The sequence below is a fragment of the Neoarius graeffei genome, chromosome 1, assembly GCF_027579695.1.
Source record: "Neoarius graeffei isolate fNeoGra1 chromosome 1, fNeoGra1.pri, whole genome shotgun sequence".
Classification (NCBI taxonomy): Eukaryota; Metazoa; Chordata; class Actinopteri; order Siluriformes; family Ariidae; genus Neoarius; species Neoarius graeffei.
The window spans coordinates 120,833,786-120,858,931 of record NC_083569.1 but is presented as its reverse complement, the minus strand read 5'-3'; the positions used below and the strand labels follow the sequence as shown (position 1 = coordinate 120,858,931).

The 25,146-nt window shown below is 44.1% G+C and overlaps 1 protein-coding gene and 1 long non-coding RNA gene across 2 annotated transcripts in view; both read right to left on the bottom strand.

Moving 5' to 3' along the window:
* Positions 1–25,146, bottom strand: part of LOC132886184 (uncharacterized) — a 112,558-nt gene that overhangs the window by 62,604 nt on the left and 24,808 nt on the right. The gene's annotated exons all lie outside the window — the stretch shown is intronic.
* Positions 14,278–16,525, bottom strand: LOC132889649 (uncharacterized). The gene is made up of 2 exons (XR_009655081.1): positions 16,445–16,525; positions 14,278–14,510 (listed from the first exon to the last, which is right to left on the bottom strand). It is a non-coding gene; the product is annotated as an uncharacterized LOC132889649 (long non-coding RNA).

Genomic DNA, 25,146 nt, shown 5'->3' with positions numbered 1-25,146 from the left:
AGCTCTGCTCTGCTCCCTGCCTTGCGTATCCCGACAAAGACAAACCGTTCTTCTTGGAGGCTAGTTTCTCCACCCACTGCCTGAGCGCTGCACTGTCACAGCAGCATGACAAAGATCGCCGTGTCGTAGCATACGCCAGTCGGCCCCTCAGTGCTGTGGAGTTTAAATTTTCAGACTGCGAAAAAGCCCTGCTGGCCACGGTCTGGGCCGTTGAACACTTTCGCAGTTACATTGGTGGCCAGAAGGTGGTGATAGAGACCAATCATCAACCGGTCTCGTTCTTGAACAGCCAGAGGCTGAGAGAGGGAAGAGTTTCGAATAGTCGCATCGCAGCTTGGATGATGGCACTACAGGGCTACAACGTCGAGGTGAAGTACGCCCAGAACCACAAGATGGCGCTTGGCCGAGGCCTGGCGGAATGCCAGCATTGCGACTGCGAGAATAGTCCAGATCAAACCGAACTAACAACCGTACCTGCTCTCCCCTCCGACCACCACTACTATGACGAGAACGTCTGCAAAGACCTCCCCACTGCTTACATAGATGGATGCTCATTCCATCATGAACGCAAAGTGCAAGCCGGTGTCGGTATCGTATGGGCGAACGGCCCTATACAAGGGAAATACCAACATCGACTTGGGGCTAAGACTAGCCAATATGCGGAGGTAGCAGTCGTGCTCATCGTCCTGCAACAAGCTGCCTGTGAGAACATCAAGCGGTTAGTCCTCTGCTCTGATTCAAATTATGCCAGGCATAGCTTCGTCTCACACTTTCCCTTGTGGAAGGTGCAGGACATGAAAAACGCAAGGGGCAAGGAAGTGAAACACTCCGAACTCTTCCTAGCATGCGATCGACTCGTAACCGAACAGGGAATGTGCGTCTATTGGAAGAAGGTGAAGGGACATTCTCAAGTCCCAGGACCTGACAAAGTCGGTAACGATGAGGCAGATGGCCTCGCCAAAGCGGGAGCCGTAGACGGCCCCCTTTGGGAATTCCAGCCGTCATGGCTTCCCGAGACGCCACGCCATGACGTAACCGCGATTACTCGCCGACAGGCTAGAGCAGGTCAAACTGACGCAGTACCCCAAGCAGGAACAGTGCAACTCGGCCGACTGCCCCAGGATGCCGACCTGGTGTCTATGCAGGAAAGGGATCCCGTGATCCACCAGATCCGTAAGTTCCTTGCGGACCCCGTGGCGTCCCCAATTTCCCCACAAGAGTTGCAACAGTCCCGAGACTTAAATCACCTTTACAATCTCAAAAACGGCTTAAAACTCGAGAAAGGACTCCTGGTGTACACACCACGCAACCAGGGACCTCCCCGGTGGGTCGTGCCCACAGATCATAGGGGGGTCATGTTGCAGTACGCTCACGACAGCCCGTGCGGGGGCCATAGGAACGCTCAGGCGACCTACCAGACACTCCAACAGATTGTCTATTGGCCCTTCATGATTCAGGACGTTACCGAGTATGTCAAAGGGTGCTTGATTTGCTGCCAATTCCGACCAGCCCAACCGTTGAACCGCGCCCCACTGCAAAGCAAAGGCATCTCATTCCCCTGGTCTAATCTCCAGATAGACTGGGTCGGACCGGTGCCGAAATCGGCTCGAGGTAATAAGTACCTCCTGACTGTCACTTGCGCGTTCACGAAGTGGGTGGAATGCTTGCCCGCCCCAAACGAAACCGCAGAGACCACCGCTCTCCTTCTTATGAACCATGTGTTCAGCCGTTGGGGCTTGCCCCTATCCATTGATTCCGACCGAGGTACTCATTTCACCGCAGAGGTCATGAGAGTGTTGTGGGAGATGCTCGGAGTCGAGGCAAAATTCCACATCGCGTATCATCCTCAGTCTTCCGGTCAGGTCGAACGCGCCAACCAAACCATCGTGAGCATGCTTCGCAAGTATGTGAGTCACCATGGCAAAGATTGGGACATCAAACTCCCTCTGGTGCTGATGGCCATTCGGTCCACTCCTCACCGCACCACCGGAGTCACCCCGTTCGAAATGATGACTGGCCGTGAAATGGTTCTTCCCTTACACCTCCTCTACCGACCAGAGGACCTAAGCGTTGCCACTGCGTACACCGCACACCAGTACGTCACCGACTTGCAACGCCACTTGCAGGCCACATTTGCGTGGGCCCAGGAACACCTCGAAAAGAGTGCGAAAGGACAGAAAGCTTACTACGACAGAAAGGCGACACACCGTGAGTACGAAGTAGGCGACAGAGTCCTATACTTCAATTTCACCAAACCGGTAGGAGTAGCCAGAAAATTCTTACCCCGTTGGTCCGGTCCTTTCGAAATCGTCGGTAAACTGTCCCCCGTCGCCTACCGCATCAAAACTTCGAAGCCCAGCCAGGCGCCTTCGTATAGATGGGTCCATAGCAACCAAATAAAGCTTTTTGAGCAGTCCACACTCCATAGGGGGGTGGACAAACAATAAGTTATAGCCTGCCCAACTTAGTTGCATGCCTCTCAATCCATAAGCGTGCATCTATAAGTAACCACCCTTGTTACCACTCAAATCGGAATAACAAACTCCTGTATGTTGCAGAAATCCAGGGTAGACTACTAACTCAACAGGAGGAGCTGCAGGGCCTAGGCAAAACCCTGCAGGGAACCATACTAACCGTTAACATGCATTCTACATTAATCAAGAACACAGTACATGCCGTAGACAGGCTAGCAGCAATCATGAGAAGCGAAGTCAAGTATGTCCGAGTAATCCGAGACCTAATGCAGGACCTGATGAGAGAAGTAAGTAGCTCTCTCAGCACCCTGAGTGGAGGTAAAATCCCACCATATTTGATACCCCTCAGCATGGTTGACAGCATACTCCGATCTACTACCACGACTAACGTTTACTCATCACAGATTCATCTGGCTTATAGTCTTGGCAGTGCTATCCCCATTTTTGTGAACCCTCAAAACCTAGAAATAGGCTTCATCCTCAATCTCCCCGTTATTGAACGGCAAAACATATACAGAATCAAATCTGTCCTTAATGTAGGTTTCTGGAACAATGACGTACACGTACGTTTGCAGACACCTCCCACCATAGCCTATCACGATGACAACCCCTCTATCTACCTCGTCCCTAACTTAGACATGTGCACCTCTACCAAAGATATCCACTGGGTCTGCCCCAGCAATCCCTTTATCCGAGACACCACAGACCGTCTCTGTGGATTGACAAAAGTCCCCGATCAGAAGTGTGCAGGCAAATTGTCTATTAAAGATGAAGGAATAGGAACTAGAGTAGAAAGAGCTGGCAATCGGTGGCTAATCAACACTCCCCAAACTGAGATTCTGGTATCATATGATCAACATAACACTGCCACTAGAATGAAGATCCCTAACGAAACCTCTCTCCTAAGTGTCCCACTAGGAGCCACTGTTCACGTGGGTGACATCACCCTCCATCACCTTAGCGCTGACCAGTATGAGACCGAGATAGAAATGCCCGATGCCTTCCCAGGTCACGAACTTGAGATAAACTCCACCCTCCAAGCACAACTACTGCTGGAAGGGACCAAAACCGTGCAATTCGATCTTAAGCCCACTGGCATCGCTACCACTTTCTTGAATAACTGCGCAAACCCTTCGTCCGATCAAGGATCTTTAATAAGCCGAATTGCGCTGGGATTTCTAGCTAGCGGTTGGGTTATCACAGTCTTCATAGCCATCACTCTACATAGGTACATACTGACACTACACCGCAAACTGGACAAAACGATCTACGCACCTGAGAAATTAGATCGTGGCATTGTCTGATTCTCCATCAGGCCTAAGGCCTCCACTAACTTTCTTGAAGAGTAGGCTTGCTAACACGCTAACTAACCCCTCTTTTCCATTTTCCTTTATGGAGTTTTGATTATTTTTTTGTTTGCTGTGTGAAATATTGTATGTAGAAGGTAGTTAAGTAGCCATAGTGTAATTGTTTTCATGTCCAAGTGCCTATGCTTTCATGCCCAAGTGCCTATGCATCTTATGGACTGTATGAAATGAATTGAACTGTTGAACTGTGTCTGAAAGACTTTTCACAGAAAGGACCCTTGGAACTACCTCATTGTGGAACTACCTCATTGTGGAACTACCTCATTGTGGATTACTAGGGACCGTGGGTCGCAGACTAAACACCATGTGCCCATAGGGTATCACTCCTTTCAGCGCCTATGGCCAAGGGGGGAATGTTGGTAACTCGCCAGCGCCCCCTATAACGATCCCACAATTCCTTGCGTGCTCCACCCGGATGTGACGTAAGGTGGAACTGCTTTAACTGTATCGAGAGCGCCTCGATTCGTTCTCTCGTGTTCTGACTACTGGAGTGGTCGGACGGACTGTAGGCACGCTCGCCTACAGTGTTGAGATTAACCGCTATTGTCTGAGAACAGCCTGTTCAAATTAGTTTCGGCCGAACTTTTGAACGACCCGCTAAGTTTCAGCGATATAGTGGTTTTGATTCTAAACCTTTGCAAAGTTTAACTACAGTTAAGTAGTTTTCCACGCTAAGAGGCATTTGCGGACAGCTTCGCTCCTCTCAGCTTTTTCTCGTCGACGCATCACCGGAGGTTTCTCCTGAAGCACCGTGGGCCAGCTAGGCCTCCATCTCCCTGCTTCGTTAGCCGCGGTTGGACGCAACACGCCGCTAACCTCCTCTCCTCGGACTGCGACCCTCAGCGCGGACATCGGAGAAAGAACTTCCATCGCATTGAGTAGGCACTTGGGCAAATTTTTAATTTGTAGCTTATTCAGATGGTTGTTAGGGTCATGTTTAAGCTTTGAGCTATTTAGCATACCCGCTCAGACACGGAAGGTGTTTGTTTGTTTTTATTGTTTGTTTTGGTTCTGTTTTTTTTCTTTGAACTTGTTAGACAGGGTATCTTGCATGATATCTTTCCTTAACTCCATTGCTAGCTTCCCTATCTGATTAGCAGCGCAGCGACAAGTTTGTTATTTTAAGCTCCGAGGCTAGACCGCTACAAGGCCTAGTTTCTCTCCATCCAACACCTATTACACACACACATACACACTCTCTCACTCTCTCTCTCTCTCTCTCTCTCTCTCTCTCTCGCTCTCGCGTTGAGTTCTTTGCCTAGGTAGTCTGTTGGAAATTGTTGTTAAGTGCAGTGTTTGGATCCAGCTGTAGCGTGGTCAGATTCTCCTTAGCAACTTATTGCTAGCTACCTCAGGGTGATACGCTAGCTCGTAGGCTTGTGTTCTCGACTAGGCCTGCAGGCGCCATTTTTCCGACGCCATTTTGATACCTTCCTCATTGAGTTACCTGTGATACGACACCTAGGCACTGACCGCCATTTTGTTTAAGCATTGCCAGAGTGGCTAGTCATTAGCATCTGCCCACAGATACCTACACAAAGCACACATTAGCCACAGAGCTAATCCTTTGTTCTATTTAGCTAACATCCCTTTGTTTTAGCTAACACTCCTTTGTTTTAGCTAACGACAAGCTAGGTCACACACACACACACACACACGCATCGGCTTGCCCTAGCCTCACACACACGCACACACAAGGGATTCTTTTCTTTTTCCTTCTATCTCTTTCTCTCTCTCTTTCCCTCAAATTTATAGTCCAGGTGTAATTGTTCCATTGTTTTGTCTTGTTATTACCTTTGCCGACATTGAATGTATTTTGAGATTATTATTATTAGTGAGTAGTAGACAAATAAAAGCTAATAAAATTGAATTGCATTTTACTTGTTCCTGTTGTTTATTCACAAGGTCAACTATTTAGAACTCCTTTTTCCTTCAGAATTTAGCTTTTGTATACAACTGGGTTTCCCATCTAATACAGAGCTACCATTAATCTTGAATGTAACCATTCACGGTGAGTATTAAGATTAATAATTTAAGATTTTATGAGACTGATCTTTATTTATAAATTGATTAATTTAATTATCAATTATTACATAATTTATAATTTAATTAATCCCAATTCAACCTACACTTGCATGCCTTTGAAAAATTAATTTTCAATGCGGTGTTCATTTGTCATTTCTGAACATAAAACATGAAGCAAATACACCTGCTAAACAGATGTAAATATGTTTTTCAATCATTTTGACTTTATCAGAAACAGTAAGATGAGAAACAACTTTCAAACCTATTTAGACATTTTTTTGGTGTTTATTAAATCACACTACAATCAACTTCTATTTTGGGTGTACATTTACAAAAACATTCAGCTCCAGTATTATTAAACACTGCCTTGATTTATCAGATGTGATTAACCAAAATATCTTTTTTTTTCTTCTGTCATAATATTCCAATCAATCTCTGAATTTAGCATTTTTACTGTCACCCTCTAAATAAGCTGTGGGTTTCGACGACAGAGTCAATTTCTTAAGACTAAATTAATAATTGGTGTGCAGTGCCTATAGTATTTATGCATATATGCATGCATGTGCCCAATAGCTGTACAAGGCGTTTGCTGAACCAAGGAGACCAATGTTATGTTTGAGTTATTGGAAAAATTCTCTGCCCTATATGCCCCTACTTTATTCAGATGATAGAAGTCAAGATGGTAATTAAGTCACAGAAACATTTTTGTTACATCTTGATTAAAGAAAGAAACAAAAAAAAGGTAAAATGTGTATTTATGTCATATCCTATAAGACTATTCAATGATCTTGTTACTGTATTTTGCCAAGACAAATTTGAATCTGGGGAGCAGCTTGCTATCATCTGTAAGGTGCTTTGTCTCATCTCATTATCTGTAGCCACTTTATCCTGTTCTACAGGGTCACAGGCAAGCTGGAGCCTATCCCAGCTGACTATGGGCGAAAGGCGGGGTACACCCTGGACAAGTCGCCAGGTCATCACAGGGATGACACATAGACACAGACAACCATTCACACCTACAGTCAATTTAGAGTCACCAGTTAACCTAACCTGCATGTCTTTGGACTGTGAGGGAAACCGGAGCACCCGGAGGAAACCCACGTGGACACGGGGAGAACATGCAAACTCCACACAGAAAGGCCCTCGCCGGCCATGGGGCTCGAACCCAGGCCTTCTTACTGTGAGGCGACAGCGCTAACCACTACACGACCATGCCGCCTAAGGTGCTTTGTGATTTTAGTATTTAAAAAAAAAAAAAGTTCTCTCTACAGATTTTTTACAAAACAGAATCCAATAGAACTTTTGAAATGGCTCTAACTCACCCAATTATAAAAAAATAGGTGGAAGAATTTTGAGGTCTACTAAATATTTACAAAGAATGCAAAAAACTGCTTTTACAAAACAAAGACCTTTAACTTTCTGTGAATTACAGAATGTTACTTTCTAGAACAATAACAAAGGTACTGTCACAAAAATAGATATGAATTTGCGATTAAGCAAATACAAAAATTGAGAAACTGTTAATAACTGGATGCAGTCTTAACTTTTATGATGTGACTTCTTTGCAACAGTCTGACAACTGGTTGGAAAACTCATTGACTTCAGTCCGTTCTCAGACGTCACGCCACTCATGATCCGAAAGTTCCTGGATCAAGGTCAGGACACGGGGGTTCACATGCAGTCTGGGTTTGCGGGTTTCTTCCACCTTACTGCCCTTCTCTGGGTTGATTGAGAAGAAACACACAAATTCTTTGCAATTTTACATTGAGGAACGTTATTCTGAAATTGTTGCACTGTTTGCCCACACAGTCTTTCACAGAGCGATGAACCCCTCCCCATCTTTACTTCTGAGAGACTCCGCCTCTCTGGGATGCTCTTTTTATACCCAATCATGTTACTGACCTGTTGCCAATTAACCAAATTAGTTTTTTTTAGCATTACACAACTTTTTCAGTCTTTTGTTGCCCCTGTCCCAACTTTTCTGAAACCTGTTGCTGACATCAAATTCAAAATGTGCATATCTTTTTCAAAAAACAATAACATTTCTCAGTTTCAACATTTGATATGTTGTCTTTGTTCAATTTTCAATGAAATGTAGGGTTTCCATGATTTGCAAATCTTCACATTCTGTTTTTATTTATGTTTTACACAGTGTCCCAACTTTTTTGGAATTGGGGCTGTATGTGCATCATATAAATCTTCCTATGGTGTTTCCTAGGGCCAACTGGATGGTTGTGGTTAGCATCTGTCTGTCTCAGAAGACAATGGAATATGCACCGAGGATTAGTCTGCAGTTGGGTTGCAGCGCCTGCTGTGGCTGTATAGCCCTATCCTGGAATGGGAGACTCTGCTGCAGTTGCTGCAGATATGGTCTGTGTCTGGCTCTGTGGGTGCTGATGCTGCCCTTTGCTGTCTGCACACTCTCCTCTGCTCACTCATCTGAATGTCTGCCTCGACGGCAAGCCTCCAGCTGCTGCAGTCTGCAGCTACAGCTTCCCAACTTACTAGGTTGAGGTTGCCTGCCTTCAAATCACATTTACAAACATCTTTGTAGTGAAGAACAGGCCTTCCTGCAGGTCTAGAGCCAATGGCAAACTCACCATACAGCATGTCCTTGGGGATTCGGCCATCCTACATGCAACTGACATGGCCAAGCCAGCGCAAATGCCTCTGGGTGAGCAAGACGAACATGCTTGGTATCCCTGCCTGTGCCAGCACACACTTGTTTGAAATGCGTTCTTGCCAAGTGATGCCCAGGATCCTTCCAAGGCAGCACAGATGCCTTAGAGCACATTTAGTCTGCGCTCTTGACAGGAGTACAAGGTCCATGCTTCACTGCCATGGAGCAGATTGCTGAGCACACAGGCTTGGCACACCTTCATCTTGGTGCTGATGGTCAGCATGGAGTTTTCCCAGACCCTCTTTGCAAGGTGAGCCATTGCTGTTGCTGGCAATTGGATGGTAGTTTTCGGTTATCCCAGTCTCATACATACGTTGACCATATAAATAGGCCTATGGCGTTTCCTAGGGCCGATGGGAAGAGACTGTGATTTGAGCTGTCTGATTTGATCTGTCTGACCTTGATTCCTCTGATTTTAATTTGTCTGATTTGTCCAAGTTATCCTTATCTCCAAGTGTTTCTGGGAATAAGAAGGTCGTTGAGTCTTACTCAACCACATATATTCTAAAGCTGCCACATACTGTGTGGATATGGTGTCAGTGGTGTTCCCAGAGACAGGCTGAGAAGTTTATACACTCTGAGCTGAGAATTATTTCCCAATATTATAATTTGTTGAAATTTTACCTCACTCTGCTGAGGAAATTCTCTTCCTTTGTGCTTTGTCTGTTGTCTTTTGTGTATGTTGTTTTGTGTCTGTCAAAATGGGTGGAAGTGGTCAGTTTAAGAACTCTTTGACTCTCCCTGATGGCTGCACATTTTGCCAATATGTGGATGACATTCTACTCTCAGCTGAAGAAGAGTCCAAGTGTGAACAAGGCTCTTTGGCTCTTTGAATGCACCTAGCAAGGTGTAGATTTAAAACCTCATGGTCCAAATTGCAGTTCTGTCAGCCTTCAGGGTGATACCTTGGCTTTGACATCTCTCAAGGTGAGTGTCTTTTCTCATCTGATTGACTCTCTGTAGTACTCTAGGTGGCTCCTCCCTTGAGTAAGACTGCCATGCTGTCTTTTCTCAGACTCATTAACTATTGTCATCAGTACATTCCAGACTATTCTCATCATGACAAGATCCTGAGAAAGTTCTGCCTCAAAGAACAGCCCAGTGACATTGTATGGACTGCTGAAATTATGCACTCATTCTGTTATATGAAACAGTTTCTCACATCAGCTCCAGCACTGGGAATGCCTGACTACAATCTGCCATTCCACCTGTATGTCTCGGAGGATGGAGTGACTGCGGTGGGGGTCTTGACCCAAGAGCATGGCGGAGGTTATCATCCTGTAGCTTATCCATCAAAGACGCTGGACCCGGTGGTCCAGGGTATGCCCGCATATTTGCATGGTGTTGCAGCCTCTGCTCTCATGGTGACTGATACTGAAAAACTGGTACTGTCTCACCCTCTGATTTTATATGTATCACATCAGGTATGCTCAATTTTAAACAATATTCAGGCACAACATATGAACACTCAGCAACGTTCTGGTTATGAGTCTATCCTGTGTGCCACACAGAACTTGTCTATCAAACCTGTCACATCAGATAATACCCCAGCTCTTTTTTTACACCACCTCTTGTCTTCCTGCTGGTCCAGCCCAGATCCAGCATGGTTGGAACATGACTGTCTAGATGACATTACCTCCACCTCATCACTGAGGCATGATATGTCTCAGACTCCCTTTGTGTATGGTGTGCATGTGCTTTTTGATGGCTCTTGTTAAAAACCTAATGATTTAGTTTTTCTGTGTGTATTCTATTTGTTCTATTGATTCCCATTATGCCTTTGGGGTAGCTCATGATTTAAAAAAAAATGTGGAACTCATGTGGTTTTAAGGCTGCTAATTGTAAGCCTATACCACATGCCTCTCTTGTCACAAATTTTTTAGAAGCATGTTCCCTGCCCAAAATAACTGTCCATCAAAACCAAAGGTCATGACTCCGGTGACTCGACTGAGGCCAGTGGGAACTCCTTAGCAGACCAAGTCACTAAGCAGGTGGCCAAAGAGGGCAACCTTGCCCGTATGTTTCTGAATCATCAATTTATTCAATGTTTTCGCATTTTACTTTGTCTTGTGACAGATTAGACATAGCTCTTCTTCAGACTCAGGTTACTGAGCCCGACTTCATCTTCTACCATCCATCCTTTGCAAAATTAGAATGATTCCCAATTTAAGATCCAAATTATCTCCTTTTCATGTAATTATGGGCTGACCATTCACAACCCCTTAGACCAAAAGTAACCTTGGTGTTTCATTTACAGGTGATCTGGACGTGACTGTTGGTGATTACATAAGCTTTGATTGAGAACTTGAACAGTATACCTGGTGATGTCTCGGTGTCTCTCCCTCTGCCCACGGAAAGCTGTCTCACACATTTCTTTCAGGTGATTTAGTATTAGTGCACAGCTTGAATGAGAACAGCTGTCCTCACTGACTCCCAGCCAGAATGGAACATGCCAGTCAACTGAAAGTGTCTTCCATCATCCCTAACTCTTCTCGTCTCACCCGAAAAGACAGGAGCAATACAGCAATAAAAAAGTCCATAGGGGACCTCATCTCCTCTCATCTTTTCACATAAACATACAATAATATTTGTATTAGCTTTCTCATAACACTCACTTCTAGCCTGTATGCTGGTATGACTTGTGAATGCTACTTATATAGTTGCAGCATTGCATGACCTCAAACATAAAGATCAGGACAGTCCAGTATGAGCAAGCATGCATAAGATCCTTTCAGAATCTAAAATGGCATTGATAGAAATATCTGTTTGGCATACTTGAAACTGGTACAGACTGGTCTGATTGCTACTTGTTTTGGTTAGTTAAATCCTTGAGATGTATCTTCACTTGCACATTCTGCTCTCTGCTTAATGAAGGTTATGTTGATCAGTAATGTCTTTCTTCTTTCATAAGATTATAACCCTGACGGGTGATGAAATGGTACGTAATGTCTCTCTTCTTTCACAAAGTAGTGTAGTCTAAACTACTAATGATCTCATGCTTCATCACCCATTTCCATGACCCTGTCACACATATATAACTTAGCTTTGTCAATCACATCATTATTATCCAATCACATCGCTACAACACACTCTTGAATGTGAATATATATACTCATTTTGTCCTACAATAAACTGAGAAATATCTTTGAACAGCTGTGTCTGTGTCAGTGACTGTTTGCTTCCGCATCCGTGAGGCAGAATCTCTTTGGCGGCAGAAGTCTACATTCCTAGATTACACTTTGTCAATTCAACCTCCTTTGGTACAGACCGATCAAAATTTAACACCAACTTTTTCTGAGTTGAGGTTGTACAACAGTCTTTTAGCATGTCATTTTGAGTTCTGCCCAGAACCCATGCATTTCTGGGAGTAATTTCATTTCTGAAATTTGTTGTTTATGCTTAGCAAGCTAGATGACTTTTTGTGCAACATGGTCACTACTAATGACCTTTGATGACTTATAGTGTAAAATCTAATCTAGATTTGGATGCCACATTGTATTTTCTGTTATTGACCTTGCTTGTTTTAATTCTACCCTGTCTCTAAATAAACCTTTTGCATATGGATCCATGGAGGGTTGGCGGAAGTACTGGGCAAACTAGGCAATTGCCCAGGGCACCAGACCACTCAGGGGTACCTCACCATGAGAAGCATTGCAAAAATTAAGAGCAGGATCATTCAATAATCAATGGCTTTTTCAAGAACAGGAACTTTTATGAACATTTTCAGTTTTAATGGTCATCACAATGGGACGTTTTGTTTCAAATTAATCATGCAAGCAAAATATACCAGAGGCCCTTGGTGGGATGGAGATGATCAGAAATGAAACCCAAGCAGTGGTTGTATTTTTTTTTTACAAGAATTAAGAGAGAATGGCTGAGTGGCTTCATGTACAGGTGCATGGAAATTGCTAAAAAACAAAGGTCAGGGTGGAATTGGCATCTCCTGAGGAATGGTGGAGAATAAAGGGGATTGTTTGCCCAGGAAAGTTCAGGAATCAGAACAGAGGAGTTTTTCATATTTCAAATTTGTAATGAACTACCTGTGATCAACAACATCACAAAATCATTTGATTGAACTGGCTGAAATTTCAACTAGGCACCAAATACACTCACCGGCCACTTTATTAGGTACACCATGCTAGTAACGGGTTGGACCCCCTTTTGCCTTCAGAACTGCCTCAATTCTTCGTGGCATAGATTCAACAAGGTGCTGGAAGCATTCCTCAGAGAGTTTGGTCCATATTGACATGATGGCATCACACAGTTGGCGCAGATTTGTCGGCTGCACATCCATGATGCGAATCTCCCGTTCCACCACATCCCAAAGATGCTCTATTGGATTGAGATCTGGTGACTGTGGAGGCCATTTGAGTACAGTGAACTCATTGTCATGTTCAAGAAACCAGTCTGAGATGATTCCAGCTTTATGACATGGCACATTATCCTGCTGAAAGTAGCCATCAGAAGTTGGGTACATTGTGGTCATAAAGGGATGGACATGGTCAGCAACAATACTCAGGTAGGCTGTGGTGTTGCAACGATGCTCAATTGGTACCAAGGGGCCCAAAGAGTGCCAAGAAAATATTCCCCACACCATTACACCACCACCACCAGCCTGAACCGTTGATACAAGGCAGGATGGATCCATGCTTTCATGTTGTTGACACCAAATTCTGACCCTACCATTCGAATGTCGCAGCAGAAATCGAGACTCATCAGACCAGGCAACGTTTTTCCAATCTTCTATTGTCCAATTTCGATGAGCTTGTGCAAATTGTAGCCTCAGTTTCCTGTTCTTAGCTGAAAGGAGTGGCCTTCTGCTGCTGTAGCCCATCTGCCTCAAAGTTCGACGTACTGTGCGTTCAGAGATGCTCTTCTGCCTACCTTGGTTGTAACGGGTGGTTATTTGAGTCACTGTTGCCTTTCTATCAGCTCGAACCAGTCTGGCCATTCTCCTCTGACCTCTGGCATCAACAAGGCATTTCCGCCCACAGAACTGCCGCTCACTGGATATTTTTTCTTTTTCAGACCATTCTCTGTAAACCCTAGAGATGGTTGTGCGTGAAAATCCCAGTAGATCAGCAGTTTCTGAAATACTCAGACCAGCCCTTCTGGCACCAACAACCATGCCACGTTCAAAGTCACTCAAATCACCTTTCTTCCCCATACTGATGCTCGGTTTGAACTGCAGGAGATTGTCTTGACCATGTCTACATGCCTAAATGCACTGAGTTGCCGCCATGTGATTGGCTGATTAGAAATTAAGTGTTAACGAGCAGTTGGACAGGTGTACCTAATAAAGTGGCCGGTGAGTGTATGTCGCAAATGGATTACTCCAAAATCACTGAAGAGTTCACAACAGCCAAAGCAAGAAAGGTCCTCTTTTAAATGGTGAGCCAATGGTATTAATTCATTATACCTGTCTTAAGTCAAACATCGGTGTCAGTATGTGATAAATTGGAATTTATCTGGATTGTCTTCACCTGGCCCTGGATCCACACACTGTCTCTGGGAGCCCTGTATTCCAAGGAGAGACTGAAAAAATGTTTGGTATGGTAAAATTTATTAGCTGGCTGGAGTGTCTGTAAGTTGTTTAAATAAATATGCTTTGTAAATATGTCCTTTTTTATCGATAAAGTTCACTATAGTGCTTAACCACCTTTTGTACAGTAGTAAAACATCTGTTTTCAATTCATCAGAAGCCTAAAATAGTAAACTTTGACTCACAAAATGCTCACAAGCTTTAATGTCTTGACCAGGATACAATTGCAATACACAAAATAACAAACATAAAAGGTGCACACTATTAATTAATGAAGACAGAATTTAACAACTCAGCTGAGTTTAAGTTGCTCTTTAATTATATGATATCAGTCACTCCTTCCAATAGGCCAGGGCTGTGTTGGCACATCTTTAACAGGACAACCAGCCACTTCAACTGCGAAGGTGGTCTCACAATTCACACTGCAGTAAAGAAAAGATTTGGTGTTATGGATCTGTAGACAACACAATTCCAATGATTCCCTTTCACAGAAAATTGCTGGACTGGGACTTTTTTGTACTGATGTTAAAGGAATATTGTCAGTAAGACAGATGAAATAAAACTCTGTGTAACTCAGGTGATTAGGAGGTTGTTTGCCTTTGCTACAGATGTGAGGCCGGAATATCAAAAGAATTTGAGAACTATGAGCGCTTGACTATGCCGCCATAATGTACAAAATCAGAATATAAATCCCTGATACAACCCTGTTTCCAAAAAATGCTGGGAAATGGTGTAAAATGTCAATAAAAACAGAATGAAATGTTTTGTGAAGAAGAAGCCAAGAAGCCTTTATTTGTCACACATACACTCAAGCACAAACATAAGCACCATGAAATTCCTCTCTGCATTTAACCCATCTGAAGCAGTGAACACACACACACACACACACACAGAGCAGTGGGCAGCTACACTACAGCACCCAGGGAGTAGTTGGGGGTTAGGTGCCTTGGTCAAGGGCACTTCAGCCCATGGCTGCCCCATGTTAACCTAACCATGTTTTTGAACTTTGGGGGAAATTGGAGCACCCGGAGGAAACCTACACAGGCACAGGGAGAACATGCAAACTCCACACAGAAAGGCCCCTGCCAGCTGCTGGACTCGAATCCAGAACCTTCTTGCTGTGAGGTGACAGTGGTAACCACTACACCACCATGCCGTCCCTATATTTAATTGAAAATAGTACAAAGACAATGCGTGGCAGCATGGTGGTGTTGTGGTTAGCGCTGTCGCCTCACAGCAAGAAGGTCCGGGTTCGAGCCCCGTGGCTGGCGAGGGCCTTTCTGTGCGGAGTTTGCATGTTCTCCCCGTGTCCATGTGGGTTTCCTCCGGGTGCTCTGGTTTCCCCCACAGTCCAAAGACATGCAGGTTAGGTTAACTGGTGACTCCAAATTGACCGTAGGTGTGAATGTGAGTGTGAATGGTTGTCTGTGTCTATGTGTCAGCCCTGTGGTGACTTGTCCAGGGTGTACCCCGCCTTTCACCCGTAGTCAGCTGGGATAGGCTCCAGCTTGCCTGCGACCCTGTAGAACAGGATAAAGCGGCTACAGATAATGAGATGAGATGAGACAAAGACAATGTATCAAATATTGAAACTGATAAATTTTATTGAAAGAGTCCAGGTGCTAAACTGGCCTGCCTGCAGTCCAGACCTGTCTCCCATTTAAAACATTTGGTGCATTATGAAGTGCAAAATATGACAAAGGAGACCCTGAACTGTTGAGCAACTGAAATTGTATATCAGGGAAGAACAGGACATTTCCTTTTCAAAATGACAGCAATTGGTCTCCTCAGATCCCAAACATTTACATAGTGTTTTAAAAAGTAGAGGTGATGCAAAACAATGGTAAACATGCCCTTTTCCAACTTTTTTTTGGAATTATCATATTCAAAATGCACACATTTTCAAAAAAAATCCAATTTCAATATTTAATATGTTGTCTGTGTACAATTTTCAATGAAATATAGGGTTTTCATGATTTGCAGACCATCACATTCTGTTTTGAATCCCAACCATTTTTTCTTTGAAAAGAGGTTGTACAGTATTTCAAGCCTAAAACATACATGTAAAGGGACATGTAATGACTGTCATAGTGTCACTGGACTATTCCTCACAAAAGCAGACATTGTGCAAAAAAAAAGCTTCTAATCAAGGTCAGAACTGTGCATCACTGAGACACATCTTTATTGTACTCAAATTCCGCCCCCTGTGCACATCTGTCTGCATGGTGTGCAAGTCTGCAGTTATATCTGAGGTTTCAATACCACAATTTCAGGATTAATTTGTCACTTTGACATTTAAATCAAGTCTGAATTTCACCAAATGTATATAGTGAGATTGGTGTGTGTATTCACTCACTCTATAAGCTTTCTCTGTAGCCAGTGGGTTGGTCATCCAGGATCCAAGATGTTTTAAAAGTGACAGAACAAACAACACACACACACACACACACACAGGTCAAATGCCTGTTGAAAATGTGATTGACTGATGGTGGTCAAGTTTTTTTTTTAAGTAATTATGTTATAAAAATATCCTCTAACAGATTAGCACATAGATACAGTGTAGGGCCAAGCCTCAAATTTTACATTTGGTCCCTGAATCTTGTCCTGTGTCTGCATATCAAGTTTTTGTGTGAATCCTTGAAGACAATCTGTTCGAGTAAATTAGGCTCCACCTCCTGAGAATTGATTGATGTGTGGCAGCCATACCGTTTAGAAATGTCAACAAGTTTTTGGTTATTATTTCTGTTCACACTCAATAATTTATCTTACCACAACATTTGGGAATGTTAGCCATAAAATCCTAGTTTCTTTCTTTCTTTCTTTCTTTCTTTCTTTCTTTCTTTCTTTCTTTGTTCGGGCTGTCACAAGGAACCAGGATCATGAAGAATTTTGTTTGTAGGACTCACATTACATGAGATATGAACCAAAACATAAAATCCCATTGGGCTGATTGGATTACCTGGAACTTCCACTCCGAAATCCGGTTTAGGTGCAGAAGGTGTGACTTAATGAAAGAAAACACAACACATTCCACAGGATGGCTACATAGATTAAATTATCACCAAATAAGCCGTGAACTTTATTTACATAGCACTTTAACAACAGCCCTTGCTGAGCAAAGACAGCGGTCATTAAAGAACAAGATGATAAAAGGCATAAAACCAAAATACAGCACACATACACAATCTGTTCTGGAATAAATTTATGTATCTTCAAATGCTAATGAAAAGACAGGAGTTGTAAATGCAGATTTAAAGATGCTAATAATAGAAGAAAACCTCATATGCAATGGTAAACTATTCTAGAACTTTGGTGATGCCACTGCGAGTGCGCAGTCATGCTTTGTTTTCAACTGGGACCTTACAGTGGATAAAAGAAGCTGGTCACAGGAACTCTTTGATCATGATACAGTATGTGGTCATAGCAAATCGGCAATATAAGAATTATTTATTGAGGAGTGTTTTGCTTTGAATTAATTGATTTCAATTAAAGGTTGGATTTTACTCATTTTTATTGTAAGATGAAGCTATTTCAACAAAAGGTGGATTTTTAACCTTTTTTTTTACTCATATAATTAGAGATGCCAATAATTGTGGAGGGCACTATAATTCAGTCATGATTAAACATATAACTACAGATTAGCAGGACAATACAGCACACCAAATTTCAGCACATTTGGATTTTTGGGTCCACAGAAAAAGTGATTTGAACTTCACTCCAAACACAGTGAACATGAATAGCACCTCCTAGTGGCAAATTTGAATGAAATTCCATCAGGTGTGATGCGGCCCATCTTTGAAACTATGATGCGAGATTTATGATGATAGCTTGACGGGAACTCTGTCAAATGGCTGCCGAAAACTGATTGGCTGATGGAGGCCATTTTTAAAAGTAATTAGGTCATCAAAAAAAAAAAGAGAAAAATCACGAACAGTTTTAGCACAGAGATGCAGCAGACCAAATTTCTGATTCCTGAGAAACAGTTTTTTGACCTTAGCTCCACCCATATGTATGGCCACACCCCAAACTTTGCATATGGTCTCAGAATCTTGTCCTGTGTATGCATGTCAAGTTTTTGTGTGAATCCATGAAGGGAATTTGTTTGAGTAAATTAGGCTCCACCTCCTTACACTTGATTGGCGTGTGTCAGCCATACAGTTCATGAATAACATTTTTAATAATTATTTCAGCTCACACTCAGTAAATTAGTTTGACACACAATTTGGGAATGTAGGCCAAAAATGCTAGGGCAAGACTGAGATTTTGCAAATTAGCTAATATAAGTGGATGGAGCTTAAGGATTATTATTATTATTATTATTATTATTATTATTATTAATAATAATAATAATAATAATAATAATAATAATAATAAATTTTATTTTTAAGCACCTTTCAAGATGCTCAAGGACACTGTACAATGAATAAAAAACAATAAATAAAATCAACATGCATAAAAGAAACAATGGAGAGTGTAATAAAAGTTAAAATGAGTGAGTGATCTTAAACAGGTGAGCTTTGAGTTTAGACTTGAAGATGGGGAGAGAGTCAGAGTTACAGATATGAGGAGGTGGAGAGTTCCAGAGGTGGGGAGTAGAGCGGCTGAAAGCTCTGCTCCCCATGGTGCTGAGGTGGGCAGAGGGGACAGTGAGGTAGATGGAAGAGGAGGAACGAAGGGAACGGGCTGGACTGGCGATGTGAAGAAAGTCGGACAAATATGGAAGGGCGAGGTTGTGGATGGCCTTGAAGGTATACAGGAGGAGTTTGAATTCTATATGTTGCTTAACCAGGAGCCAGTGGAGTTGCCAGATGATGGGGGTGATGTGGTGATAAGAGGAGGTTTTAGTGATGATATGGGCAGCAGAGTTCTGGACCAATTGGAGTTTATGGAGGGACTTTTGAGGGAGGCCAAAAAGAAGAGAGTTGCAGTAGTCATTCTGGGAGGTCACAAGGCTGGAAACAAGGATGGAGGCAGTATGGGGGGTGAGAGGGGGCGGAGTCAATTAATGTTATGTAGATGGAAGTATGCAGAACAGGTAATGTTCCTGATGTGGGATTGGAAAGATAGTGTGCTATCGAGGATGACACCCAGGCTGAGGAGAGGGGGAAACTAAGACATTGTCAGTGGTGAGGGAAATGATGTCAGCTTTAGACAGTATGGATTTGGTGCCAGTGAGGAGGAATTCAATTTTATCGCTGTTTAATTTTAGGAAATTTGAGGTGAACCAGGATTTTATTTCAGATATGCAGGAGGTGAGGGAAGAGGGAGGGAGGGAGACAGGAGCCCAGTTTACAGGATAAGTAGAGCTGAGTGTCATCCATGAAGCAGTGGAAATAAATGTTGAATTTGGGGAAAATGTGGCCAAGGGGACAGAGGTAGATGATAAAGAGAAGGGGCCCCAGGACAGAACCCTGGGGCACACCTGAAGTGACAGGAGAGGGGTCGGATTTAAAAGTTTTGAGCTGTATGAACTGAGTGCAGCCTAAGAAATAGGAGTGAAACCAATCCAGGGGGGTACGAGTGATGCCAAGGGAGAAGAGTCAGCTGAGGAGGATGGAATGTGAGATGGTGTCAAAGGCTGCACTCAGATCAAGGAGGATGAGGATGGAGAGTAACCTGGAGTCAGCTGCAAGGAGGAGATCGTTTGTAATTTTTAATAGGGCAGTTTCAGTACTATGCTGGGGGCGGAAGCCAGACTGGAAATGCTCATCGAGGCAGTTTTGAGTTAAGTGTGTGTGTAGCTGGGCAGCAACAATTTTCTGAAGAATTTTGGACTTGAATGGCAAGTTAGAGATGGGGCAGAGATTATTGAAGTTATTGGGATCTGAACCAGGTTTTTTCAGTACTGAAATGACTGCTGCAGTTTTGAATAGTGCTGGAACAGTGCCAGTGGAAAGTGAAGAGTGAATAATGGCAGATATGAGGGGAAGCAGAGAGGAGGGGCAAGATTTGACCAAGATTGTGGGGAGGGGATCAAGCTGACATGTGGAGGGCTTGGATTTAAGGATAAGGTCAGAGATTTCAGAGGCATCAGGGAATTGAAAACTGGAAAATGGCTGGCAATGCGGGAAAAATTCAAAAGGGGAGAGAGGCAGTGAATTTAAACACACATGCTGGTGAATATTGTGTATTTTTTCATTGAAAAACAGCATTAGGGATTTACAGGTGTCAGTTGAGTACAAATGGGGGGTAAAGAGTAAGATGACAAGAAGATTTTGTTGAGGAGCGAGAACAGAGTCTTGGTGTTTCCTTCATTGGAGATGATTAAACCAGAATAGTAGTTTGATTTGGTATGAGTAATGGAGTCCTTGTAAAGTAGAATGTGGGTTTTGTACATATCTTTATGAACAGAAAGACCAGTCTTTTTGTAGAGTCGCTCAAGTTGTCGACCTTTGGCTTTCATTGTCCAGAGCTTGGGGGTATACCAGGGAGAAGCTGAGGAGAAGGAAACAGACCATGTTTTCACTGGGGCAAGAGAGTTGAGAATGTTTTGTCAGCCATTGTTGTAGTGTGCTACCAGGTCATCAGGGTTGGAAAGATAGTCCAGGATCAGAAGATTGTCGATATTGGAACGAAGAGTGTCTATATTAATATCCTTCACATTCTGAAATGAAATGAAACGTGGAGACTTGATTACAGAAAGGCAGAGTACGACATTAGATGTAAGGAGGAAATGATCAGTAACAGGAAATTCATCCGCAGAGCAGTTGAAGGGGTGAGACCAGAGCAGCAGATCAAGTCAAGAATGTGTCCTTTGTGCGTGTCGGAAAAGGTATGTATTGATGAAATCCAAAACTCTCAAGGCATGATGAAAAATCCCTGGTAAGAGGCAGATTACTATTATTTATGTGTATGTTGAAGTCCCCCAACAATATTACATTTGGTGAGAGAGTGGATAGATAGGTGAGTAACGTGACAAAATCATTTAAAAAGTCACTATGAAGCTTAGGTGGATGGTACACTGTAGCAACAATGGTGGGAGTAGGTCCAGGCAGCTTAAACATAGTGTATTCAAATGAACTAAAGGTAGGCAAAGATACTGGGAGGACTTTCCACTTCTCGCCATAAATTATCACGAGACCTCCTTCCCAGCCATTGCCACGGGGATGGCAGATGGCAAAGCTGGGAGGAGTGGATTCATTTAGTTGAAAAAAGGCATTGGGCTGTTGCCAAGTTTCTGTTAGACAAAGAAAGTCAAGCTTATGGTCAGTGAGGAGATCCTGGATGAGAAGCTCTTTGCTCATGAGCGGATGTTAAGCAGACTGAAGTTGACAGTGATGTTGTCGAGTTTGGCAGAAGCATTAGCCGACCGAGCTAGGCTGACGAATGCATGGCGGTCAACAGTCCGGCTGGAGTTTCTGGCAGGACGGCGAGAGGTGGACCAGAAAGAGTTTATTGTTTTGGAGTTGTCGTGAAGGAAATTCCTGCGAGACCCGCAATGGATGTATCTCCGGTGGGGGAAGAGAGCGATGTCTGGGTGGTGGTGCAGCACTGGTGGTGGAGGCTCAGGCAGGTGCCAGAGGATCCACAGAAGCTCAGACGCTGTATAGCGAAGTAAACCTGCCACAGAATGATGGCATAGCGACAAGAACGTCCAGACAAGCGCAGACCAGATACAAAACTTGCTGGTCCACATAACGACTGCAGCAGCCAGGGAGATCTGTATAGCCAGGTGCTGTGCTCAAGCCGGTAGGCTAATATTTGCCTGCACAGACACAAAACGCAGGAGTGACGACTGAATCCATGCTTATACAAGTAAAGTGATTGCTTTAACTCACACAAAAATGCAATTACACAGTCCATGCAGGCTGTAAAACTATAAAAACACATGAAGAATTTTCCGGTGAGCAGTGGCAACAAGTCGTGTCAGCATCCACTCAACCCAGAAGTTATTGATTTTTTGCTTTGGCAATCTCAAAGAATCGGGTAAACGAGGAATTTTGATTGGAGGATTCACATTCCATGAGTTATGAATCAAAATGTAAAACCTCACGCTCTCGGGTCAATATTAGGCTGAATGGGTTACCTGGAATTTCCTTGGGTGGTTGTTTCTTTGTGAAATCCTGTTGAGGTGGAGAACTTGTGGCTAAATGAGGGAAAATACACCACATTACACAGGATGTTTACATGGATTAAATTATCACCAAATTATTGCCAAATTAGTCATCAACTTTATTAATATAGCACTTTAACAACAGCGCTTGCTGTCCAAAGTACTTTACATAGATCACTAAAAAAGATACGCAGAACCATGGACTCACTTTTTGTTTATAAATGCCTTGAGTCCTCAAGAATGGCATAGGAATCGTTTTAAGCCTTAAAGGCGTCACGCAGTGGCAATAAAAGTTGCATTATTCTGCACCAGAATGCTTTCGAGATTCGAAATAAATTGACCGTCGATTTTTCAAAAGCTTCCCACGGTTTTAATCGGTCCTTATTTGATCATGCCCATCACTTGAAATTTTCTGCGTTCGCAGCGCCCCCTCTCGGTCAATGGAACAGCTGCGTGACGTCATACCAGTAACCACTTGGTGCAGTTGCAATGACGGACACACCAGAAAATAGGAGCGATGCTGAGGAAATTAGCTTTGATTTTACCGATACAGAAGAAGAAAATGGCCCACAAGTAGAGATTTTGACAGCTGAATGTCCTGGTGGTATCCAGCCTTACAGATTTGAACCTGAGCGCTCATCTTCAGAAGAAAATGAGGACAGTTCTGACGACGACAGAAACGAAGACGAGAATGAAAACCGGCGACTTGAAGACTTGTTTTGGTTGGTTTCTCTGACTAAATCACTACTTGTGTGTATTTTTAAAGACCATTTCACTTGAATTAGAATGCTGTGTGATTTAATCTATGATTTATGTGTAATACTGATAGCTGTAGGGGGTGAAAGTATAGCTAGAAAGATTGAATTCTAGCAACTTGACAGCTTGCGATCTTGCGAAATGCAGTGGGCCTTCTGATACAGTAGACCCCTTGATATTCCAGTTTTCATCATTTTCCTTTTATTGCGGTTGATTTTAACTTGATATTCAGTATGTTATAGGCTGGGAGTATTGAGCTTTGTATTGTATTGTTTAGTAAACATACAATCGTCAGTAATAAGTGATAATTATTAGTTAAAGGTAGCTCTGTGGCATAAATCTTTCAATTAATCTTCTGTCATCCATTTGCTAAAATTATGTGCCACATGTGTTATCAAGACAACACTTCATGTGACAAAGAAAGATATGACAAATACATAAATGTATGAAAATCATTTTGTACAATTAATGATTGATACATAGAAACACTTAAAACATGTGTGTGGCAGCGGGGGCGTGGTCAAGCGCCGGTCTGTGACAGGAGGGAGGAGCCAGGGAAGGTGAGTGGCAGAATCATTACACCTGACGGTAATTAACCTGTGTTTTGTGTGTTTTCCCAGCAACCGCGCCCTATTTAAGGAGGCAGAGGGAGAGCAGAGAAGAGCTCATCCCGGGACAAGAACACAGTGTGTGTTTCGCTATCAGATTAAAACTGGCGGTTATACTGAAAAGTCTGGCAATAAAAAGCCTATTTGCATCTGAAGCATTGTCCTGCCGTCCTCTGTGCTCCACCCACACTTCAGAGAGCTCTACAGTGGTGCCAAAACCCGGGACAAGGTGGAGCACCAACCTTGCAGCCCCATGGAATCCTCCCCGTTCGCGGACCTGGTCCACGCCCTCGCCACGGCTCAGCAAAGCCAGCACCAGGCGCTCGTCACGCTCCGAAAGGAGCAAGAGCGGCGCTTCGAAGCCCTGGTGTTGGCCCAGCAGGAAGATCGCGAGGCGTTCCGGCATCTCCTCGCGTCGGCGGGGTCCACCAGCGCCCCGGCCGCGGGCCCGTCTCCCCTCACCATGACCAAGATGGGCCCGCAGGACGACCCCGAGGCGTTTCTCACATTGTTCGAGCAGGTCGCCGAAGCCTCGGGGTGGCCGATGGAGCAGCGCGCAGCGCGCCTCCTCCCCCTCCTGACGGGAGAGGCGCAGCTGGCCGCGCTATAACTCCCTGCCAACCGCCGGCTGGCCTACGTGGACCTTCACCGGGCCGTCCTCCGCGGCGGTTGGCGGGGAGTTATAGCGCGGCCAGCTGTGCCTCTCCCGTCAGGAGGGGGAGGAGGCGCGCTGCGCGCTGCTCCATCGGCCACCCCGAGGCTTCGGCGACCTGCTCGAACAATGTGAGAAACGCCTCGGGGTCGTCCTGCGGGCCCATCTTGGTCACGGTGAGGGGAGACGGGCCCGTGGCCGGGGCGCTGGTGGACCCCGCCGACGTGAGGAGATGCTGGAGCGCCTCGCGATCTTCCTGCTGGGCCAACACCAGGGCTTCGAAGCGCCGCTCTTGCTCCTTTCGGAGCGTGACGAGTGCCTGGTGCTGGCTTTGCTGAGCCGTGGCGAGGGCGTGGACCAGGTCCGCGAACGGGGAGGATTCCATGGGGCTGCGAGGTTGGTGCTCCACCTTGTCCTGGGTTTTGGCACCACTGTAGAGCTCTCTGAAGTGTGGGTGGAGCACAGAGGACGGCAGGACAACGCTTCAGATGCAAATAGGCTTTTTATTGCCAGACTTTTCAGTATAACCGCCAGTTTTAATCTGACAGCGAAACACACACTGTGTTCTTGTCCCGGGATGAGCTCTGCCTCCTTAAATAGGGCGCGGTTACTGGGAAAACACACAAAACACAGGTTAATTACCGTCAGGTGTAGTGATTTCTGCCACTCGCCTTCCCTGGCTCCGCCCTCCTGTCACAGACCGGCGCTTGACCACGCCCCCGCTGCCACAATGTGTTTTTAAAAAAAATAATTTTTTTTCTATCAATACCTAGCCATGACCTTGAAATCAGATCCATTGATAACAAAAGTCACAAATAGTGTTCAGTGTTCGTTGTTACAGCCAAACACAATACACCGATTAGGCATTTTGTATCACAGAATATTAATACATCATTTCATAGTGTTTTGAGTGTTCAAAACTATCCACAAACTGAATAAATCCACAAAATCCGCAATGTAAACAACTCTGGTAAACGTACGCTATAGAG